Here is an 8,113-nt window from a genome sequence, read left to right as displayed (position 1 = left end):
TCCCTGGCCTGGCTTGAGACCTCTCCCATCTCGGAAGCCTCAGGCCAGTGGGCCCTCAGCTAGGGGCCAGGGCCTTAGCCATCTCCTTCAGCACAGAGCCTCTCACAAAGGCTGGCCACAGACGGTCCATGTGCCTGTAGTCTCCAAGGGACCAGGGTGACCCAGCTGCCATTGCTGCACTCAGAATGGGGCCCAATGGGGCTGCCACTTCATGCCTGGCAGCTGTGTCCTCTCGGGCTGAGAGGTAAGACTTGGGCTCCTCAGTGGAAGGCAGCATTGGAGCTCTGGCCAAGACCCCTGCCCACCATGGTCCAAGACTCTGGCTCATTAAGAACTTAGTGTGGGGACATAAAGGAGAGCCCATTTGTATGGGGACCTGTCCAAAGGAGGGTCTAAGAGCTGGGGAGACATGATTTTTCAGAGAGGGAGTCTATAGAACAATTCTACCTGGAAAATGGGACATCCCCAAGAGACGGGAGTTGGCCCACGTTTAGCAACGCAGACCTGTGCTGGAAGGACTTGGTCCTGCCCTCCCCACCTCCCACCAAAATGCCAAGAAAGTCTGTTCACAGAGATGCTGGTTTCTTCATCTTCACCAGACGTCTCTGGGAGATACAGCTTCTCTCCTGGCTAGCCCACCTTTATAGAGGGGACAAGGAGTGACTAGCCAAGACCATGTGACCCAATACATGTATGGAAGGAGCCCATTGTCCCCATTGTCCTTCAGAGGCCAAAGCTATGGCTGAAGATTACAAAAACAAGCATAGCTCTCTAGATGCTGGAGGCTTCCAAGGTGCCATATTGGAGCCTCCAAAGAGGCAGTTAGGACTCCAAGGTAAAGGGGAAGATGTGCAGATTGAGATCTTCCCCAATAAGTCTCCTTGCCCCTCCCGTACCACCTCCCACCAAACCCCTCCCCCTCCCCCATCCTCCCACCAGAGTCCTTTACCTGCTGTGGCTGTTACCACACCTAGGGAGGAGGGTGACGGGAAGGCCAAGATTCCTGCTGACCTAGGCCATGCCACCCAACATCAGACAACACCCGGGCAGCCCCAGGAAAACCCCAGGCCCCGCTCTGAGGGTCAGTCACACCAGCATGTGCAGGGAGGGGTCCAGCCCATCCTTCTGGAGCAGCTCCTGCCACCTGAGGGAAGGCTCAGCGAGAGGGGCCCTTTCACCAGGATGACATACTGGAGTGTCGCTGTCCTGTCGTCCTCAGATCTGCCTCCAGGAAGGGTGACCTGCCTGGGTCACACAGCGTCCGCTGCAGAGGGGCCGTGGGCAGGGGCCACTGCAGGCTTTCAGAGGGCCCGCACCCTGCAGCCTCTCTACTGCAGGTGTACCCTGCAGGCGTCCTGCTAACCCCCCAGAGAACATGCTACCACCAGCCTCGGGTGTGCCCTCTGGGTTCCCTGGTGTGGAGAAGGCAGGCCTGGGACCAAGGTCTCATGGCTAGTAGGACCAAAAGCTTAGTCTGCACGTGTCTCCTGTGGGGTAGGGGGGTTGTCCTGGTGCTTGGCACAGAGCTGGGCTTCGAAACGGGCAAAGGATCTGGCGGGTTTAACAGACGCCCTTCTGGCCAGCTTGGAAGCTGCTCCTCTCCAACCGTCCCCACAGTGTGAGGCCCCATTTGGTTTCCTCGGAGGTGACACCCCACCCTCCCCCTCTTTTCCTCATGTCCTCTTGTGGGAGGGAGGGCCCCTCCCCACCCTGCACACTGGAAGTCCCAGTGGGCCGCTGGGCTGGGAGTTCCAGTGGAAAAGGAACTCGGCTGGTGGACCTGCAGGGTGGGGGTGCTCTGGCTGCCCCTCCACCCCCACCCAGCAGGTAGAGCAAGTGCACAGAGGAAACAGGAGTCCAGCACCCGCTGGTCCACATGCTCTTTGTAGTTCAGCCCTAGTAGAGCAGAGCCCCAGGTGAGGTCCCATGCTGGGTCCAGCACCTGTGGGTGAAGGGACCTGCCCTCCCAGGAAGCGGAGAACCCTGGCACAGTGGCCGGCACAGAAGAGGTGCCCATAGATGGCTTCTCCCGGATACCCTGTGCAGGAGGGGTTTCTTGTAATCTCCAACTGGAAGGTGGGGAAGGTGGGGCTTGGAGGAGCGAGCTACCTCCTCCTGTGAGTGGCCGAGGTTGGCTCAAGGTGTGGAAGTGCCTGGGCCTGAGTAACTCATCATGCTGTTGTCTGGGGGCAAGAGAGGGGGGGTTTGCCTCTCACAGGGCTCCAGAGCTGGAAGTGGCAGGTTCCACTGAGGCATGGAATCCCCTCCCACTCATCCCATGTCCCCATGTCGCCCAGCCTCCAGCAGAAGACCTGCCATAAGCAAATGGCGTTGACTAGACCCAGTTTCCTGGTAGTGTTCCTGCCACAGGGTTCCCCTCCCACAGGAGAAATGTCCCCAAGAGTGTTTTGCAATCTGAAGGTATTCCAATTGTACCCATGGAGGAAGCTCCCAGCCGTGGGCCACCAGCCATGGGCAGCTGACTAGCCAGGGGGGTGAGGCCGGTCATCTTCTCGGGGATCTGGATTGGTTTCCAGGCATTGTATAGCATTATGGTTTCCACTTGGGCAATTAAAGGCATGATCATGGGGATGCGTGACCATTGGGACAAATGTTAGAAGTCTTTTTCCCATGGCGCCCACAATGGCCACCCCTAAGGCTGGGACCACGGGAGGTTTGCTTCTCAGTGTGTTCATCCATGAGAGGAGGACGGGGGAGCTCGGAGGAGGACATCCGAAGTCTGTCGGGGGTAAGATGGTCAGGAGGGACTTTGACAGGAGGAGCTAAAGACCCTCGCACCACCCTACAGAGCAAAAGGGAGGCCCCAGGTGGCAGAACCTGAAGGGGCACATCTCCCCCGTCAAAAGGGAAGCTGAGGGGGACACAGCAGGTAGGTTCCATGAGATCGGATCTAGGAGGGCTGGGCTCTAGAACTTCTCAGAAAACCCCTCATAGATCACAGGTGGTAGCCCTTAGTGGCCAGGTGGGGCATGGAGACAAATTCCACTTCTTGGAGGGAAGGGCATGGCCAGCACTGAGCCCACGGAGGAGCCCGGGCAGCTCGCGGGGGCCCTGGAAACACGCATCTCTGCTCTCTATTTACAGCTGGGCTACCCCACAGGTGTCTAGGGGAGGTGCTGGTGTCAGCCCACACGGAAGAGGTCCCCGGGAGAGGTCAGAAATCTGAAGCCTGCTTGGGCTTCGGCAGTGAGACCCAGCATCCGTGGACGCCTCTTGCAGCTGTAGTTAGTTCCCCTAACAGAGGAAAACAACATTTAATATGACTTATTTATTCACAACGAAAGCAGTAACCACAGAAGTCCCCAGGGAGACAGACATCCAGAGCATAAATCATAGCTACACAACATCAACTGTTTTCTTGCCAACAGTTCCTCAACCTGAGGGAACAAGCAGACAAAAGCAGATCATAGGGCATTCTACAAGACTGTGGGCCTGGGCTCTTCAAAAATATCGAGAGACACAACTGCTGAGGGAGATGCCCTCAATTGGGGGGTTCTGGGACCACAAGACAAGCAACTGTAGGGGTGTCATCTTGGGTGGCGTCGAGTTTCACAAAAAGCTCTGCAGGATATTTTGGGGACAGTTGGGAGATTTTTGCATACAGATTTTACTAGGTAATACTGTAAGATACTAAATCTCTCGGGTGTGACAATGGCACTACTATAGGAGAATGAGCTTGTTCATGGGAGATACACAATGTTTTCTTTGGCTGAATCACCTCACTGTTACAGACATCGTGACATTCTGTCCTCCAAACGTCTCTGAGTGTAAGAGTTGAGGGGAAGGGGGCAAAGGGCTGAGGATAGTGGGTCAGGGTGAGAGGTATCGGGAAGCTCATTATGTTCTTCCAACTTTTCCTTAACTCTGGGATTTTCAAAACGACCTTGGCTGGGAAATCGGTCCTACTTTCACTGTCCTGAGGCAGCAGCCTCTATCGTGTTGTGGTCAAGACAGAATACCACGGGATGGATTCATGCCCAGCTCTCTGGGAAGCCCAGAACACGCTGGGCCTCAGTGCACATGACCACCACTGCTCTCTGCCATTGCTGTGTCCCTTCATTTTCCCAGCTCTGTCTCCTGCCAAAGGAAAGGATCGTTTGGCTTGCTTTCTGGTGGCTCAACCTTCAAGGTGCCCAGAGATCAGATTATCCAGACCAAATGCCTTTGTGGGTCAAGTCCGTTCTGCACAAAGTGCTGTCCGACTGTTGAAGGAGGAAGCTTCAGGGACTCGGAGTGAAATGACTTCCAAGAGCCCACTGAGGCAAGACACGGAAATGGGCCCTGTCCTGCCCCTCTTCCCTCCCCTAGGATGCTCCCAGGGTCTCACAGATACCATGATTCTAGAGGAAACACACTTTAGAAGTGAGTCCCAAGCTGCTTTCAAAACTAAGCCATGACTCTGGGTTCAGCAGCCAGCCCACACCTGGGATCTGGCACAGATACTCTCAATCGGGTCCCTGTGCGTAAAGAACAGGCGCCAGGTGACTCCAGCTCCACCTTTCTTACAGGTGGTTTAATGCGACCTCCTCAGGGGTCTCTTCCAAGTAGCAGTCTGCATCCATTTGCTTCCTCCCCTGGAAGTATGAGGGACGTGGAGGTAGGGGGGAGAGAGGGAGGGTCCCAGGCTGCAAATGACCTGCTATGATCATACTACCTGGGCAGAGGCTGCCTTGCTTTCAAGATGGAGCAGAAAGAGCAGATCTGGTCCCAGCTATGGGGCTAAGAGGGAATCTCAGAACTCAGAGAGGTTGGTTCACCTCTATGTAAACAAGAGTCTAACAGACTGTTGGTCAGGACAGCACCATCCACCTGGGAGGGGTGCTGCGAGGACCCAAACGGATGCTCGCTAGAAAGCGGTGAGCCCAGGGCTCCAGGGTAATCAATCCAATGTCCACCTTCCTCCTGCCTTTGATGGAGTAAAGATGGATATCACTTAGTGGAAAAGAGTTCAAGTGAGTCAGAAATCTCAAGTATATACAAGGCATGTAGTCGTGTGGGGACCGGAAGGCAAGTCGGCCTCCTACGCCCCTGGTGAGAGGGGGCTCTCCATTCATGTGTCCTAACAGAAGCTGATGCTATCCAAACCCCCGGGGGTGATTTCATCCCCCTTTCTGAATGGGCATGGTCGAGTGGAAGAAGGGAGTAACAATCACTTGGCTGAAAGAAGTTGCCAAGTACAAGGGAAGAAGAGGGGCCAGGCCAGAGAAGTCCAGCAGCAAGGGGTCTTTGGAGGGCTGTGCAGGACGGCAGCAACAAAAGCAGCCTGGACCACAGCAGAAAGAGTACCGAGACCTCGGCTCTAGCCATGACCTCCGGCGGCTGTGGGCCTGTGTGGCCCAGCTCTCATCTGAAGGAGATCAGCAGGGAGAGGCACACTGAGCTTCTGCCCACGCTGGCCATGGGGGGCTCTCGGCCGAGAAGGCCCACTCCCATCCTATCAAGAGAGAAGAGCTCTGGACATCGCGAAGTCCCCCACCCTTTCCCCAGGAGCACATATGGAGTGCACCATGACAGGGAAGAAATGGGCCATCTGCAGGGGAGCAGGCCATGCTCGCCTGCATCCCCTGGCCACTCTGGATGCCCAACTGTGAAGAGGGGACCCGGTGCTCCTCCCTCGGGGCTAGCCTGGCAGCAGCCTGCAGAAGACAAGGGAGGGGAACAGAACCAAGACGGTATGGAGCTGCCCCAGACCCTTTGGTCGGTGGTCATGACTTGGAGAAAAAAGGCTTCGTCCTACAATCCTAATCCTCCAAAAAGGGAGTTGACTGTGAGAATAGTGTGTCCTACGTCTCCTGTCGCTCAGGGCATTCAAGCAAGACGGTCACTGCATGACCACATTATGCAGATAGAAACCGGCTCTGAAGGGGGCGAGCTGACCTCCCTCTGTCTGACTCCACAGTGTGGGCCCCTGTGGAGACACAGGGCAGGGTGCCTCACTGGGGGGCCGGGATAGGATACCTTGGTGTGTGGAATCAATGTTGTGGACCCTTCTGAGACTATGGCCTTGGTTCTGTCAAGGATCAACTGATATTGAGCAAATCTTTCACCCTCCCTGTGCCACATGAAGATAAGATGATCACACACGCCCCCATTCGAGGGCAAATCTTACAAAGGTTTTCAGAACTCCTACATGTGTCCCAGGCAGCGGCCAAGGCAAAAAGCAGTCTGCAAATATGCATTAGTGAGTTCACACCTCTGATCTCCTATAGCCAACAATCCCTTCAGAGAATTCAAGAAGAGGAGTCTATTCTCTGGACAGACTTGAGCACCCTAGGCAGGGCGTTCCAGAATCGTAAAGATGAATGAGCCGATAGAGGCCTTGAAGGTTCATAACTGTCAAGTTCAGCCAAGAGAGTCTGAGGTTCACAGACTCCTTCTGAAGGTCCTGTGTCCTAGGCGAAGGGGACATTTCAACACGGGACGTAGCATTAGGTGCATGCGTAGCCTTTTCAAAGGAGTCCAAGTGCTCCTGGTTCAGCCCAGTGGCCCACATGCTGGGGCCGGGTGGCATTTGGGTTCGGTCTCCTTTAAGAAGTCCTGTAGGCCAGTGAGCGGGTTCCTTCTGAGCAGTGCAGCGAAGCCCATTTCCATCCAAGAGCCAGGAACTTCCAGTGTACAACAGAGGATTTGGGAGGATGAGTGAATGGGTGACTTTCAGAAATGGCAGGGATGATGATGGAAGAAATCAAAGTCCCCTCAGTGAACAGAGGTCAAACTGTCCTTACTCCTGCCATCGTAAGGGCCTACCATGTGCCATATTCTCTAGCCTAACGTGTGTCCCCCAAGAGATGAGCATGTCTTCCCTTTGGGTTCACCCCTTATGGAGAGTGGGAAGGAATTCTCCACTGCCTAAACCAAAGCATCCCCTGAGATTGACAAGTTCCCAGTAGGCCAAGATACAGCCTCTAAACTCTTCCTGAGACCAACTTGAACTTTCCCCTATTTACAAATCAAATGCAATTCCAGACAATCTTTCTTGAAATATATAATCTCTATATATTTTAAGCGAGGAATGCCCTGTCACTTTTTATTAGGAAAAGAAACCACATCCACATACCAATCCCACTCTCATCCAAGCATTCCAGAACTACACTGCTTATCTATGCAGGGAGGTGCCGCACAGAAATCATCGTCCTAGTCATCATCATCGAGCAGAGGGAAGTAATAAAATAGATACTCTGGGGTTCCAACCACTTTCAGTTTCCACCGACAATTCCAGCTGCACAGTAAATTGTTGGAACTGGCGATGATAAAACTAAATATCCTTAAGCGGGGGCTTTTGGTCATTCCATTGCTACTTCTGTTGATAATGCATACCAGTTTCACAAGGTGCATGCTTTTCAGATTTTTAAACTGGCAAGCTAAAATGATCCATGTCTTCTTGCCCACCCACCCCCTGAAAAAAAGTTAATAGAATAACTTAGAACCTATGGTGGTGGCACACCTGGGTCAAGGCTGCTCATGGAACATGCTCGATTTGGCAAGATGATTAAAAACCTCTTGGGTTTTGTCTTTCCTTTCTGTTTGGAAGCAGCCCAAAGCAGGTTACCAACAAAACATGAGTGAGGGGAGTAGAGAAATGAACCTGACACTTCCCATCTGGTCACACGGTCCACCTGCACATAGAGGCACACACGCTCACACTGCACACGCAGACACAGCCACCCAGTCCTCGGGGAGGAAAAGAGAGAGTTAGTGAGACACGCCTCTAGGGGCGGCAGTCAAAGGCTCTCGGCTTGGTGAGCCACTTCGGGCTGGGTATCCTCAGCTCTGTCTCCGTGCTCTTGGTCTCACACCTGTCCTAGAAAAGCCACCCCGGAGAAAGGGGGCAGGGCGGGGGAGGGGGAATATAAGGCATACTTTGCTGGGGAGGAAGGAAGAAATCCATGCTTCATGCTCAGATGCGAGTTTCAGAGAAGGATGGGCCTTTATCTTCCCTTTGGACAGCTCTGCCTGGCTGGAAAGGTGGGGAAGAAAATGAAACCGAGAAAGGAGGGAGGAGAGAAAGGAATGGTGATGACTGTAATCGTAACGAAAGGTAATAATAAATAAACAAGGAGGAAAGACGAGTTGAGCCAATGGAACTTACATC

Source organism: Urocitellus parryii, chromosome 7, assembly GCF_045843805.1.
Source record: "Urocitellus parryii isolate mUroPar1 chromosome 7, mUroPar1.hap1, whole genome shotgun sequence".
Lineage (NCBI taxonomy): Eukaryota > Metazoa > Chordata > Mammalia > Rodentia > Sciuridae > Urocitellus > Urocitellus parryii.
The sequence above is the reverse complement of the archived record's forward strand: the minus strand, read 5'-3'. Positions refer to the sequence as shown.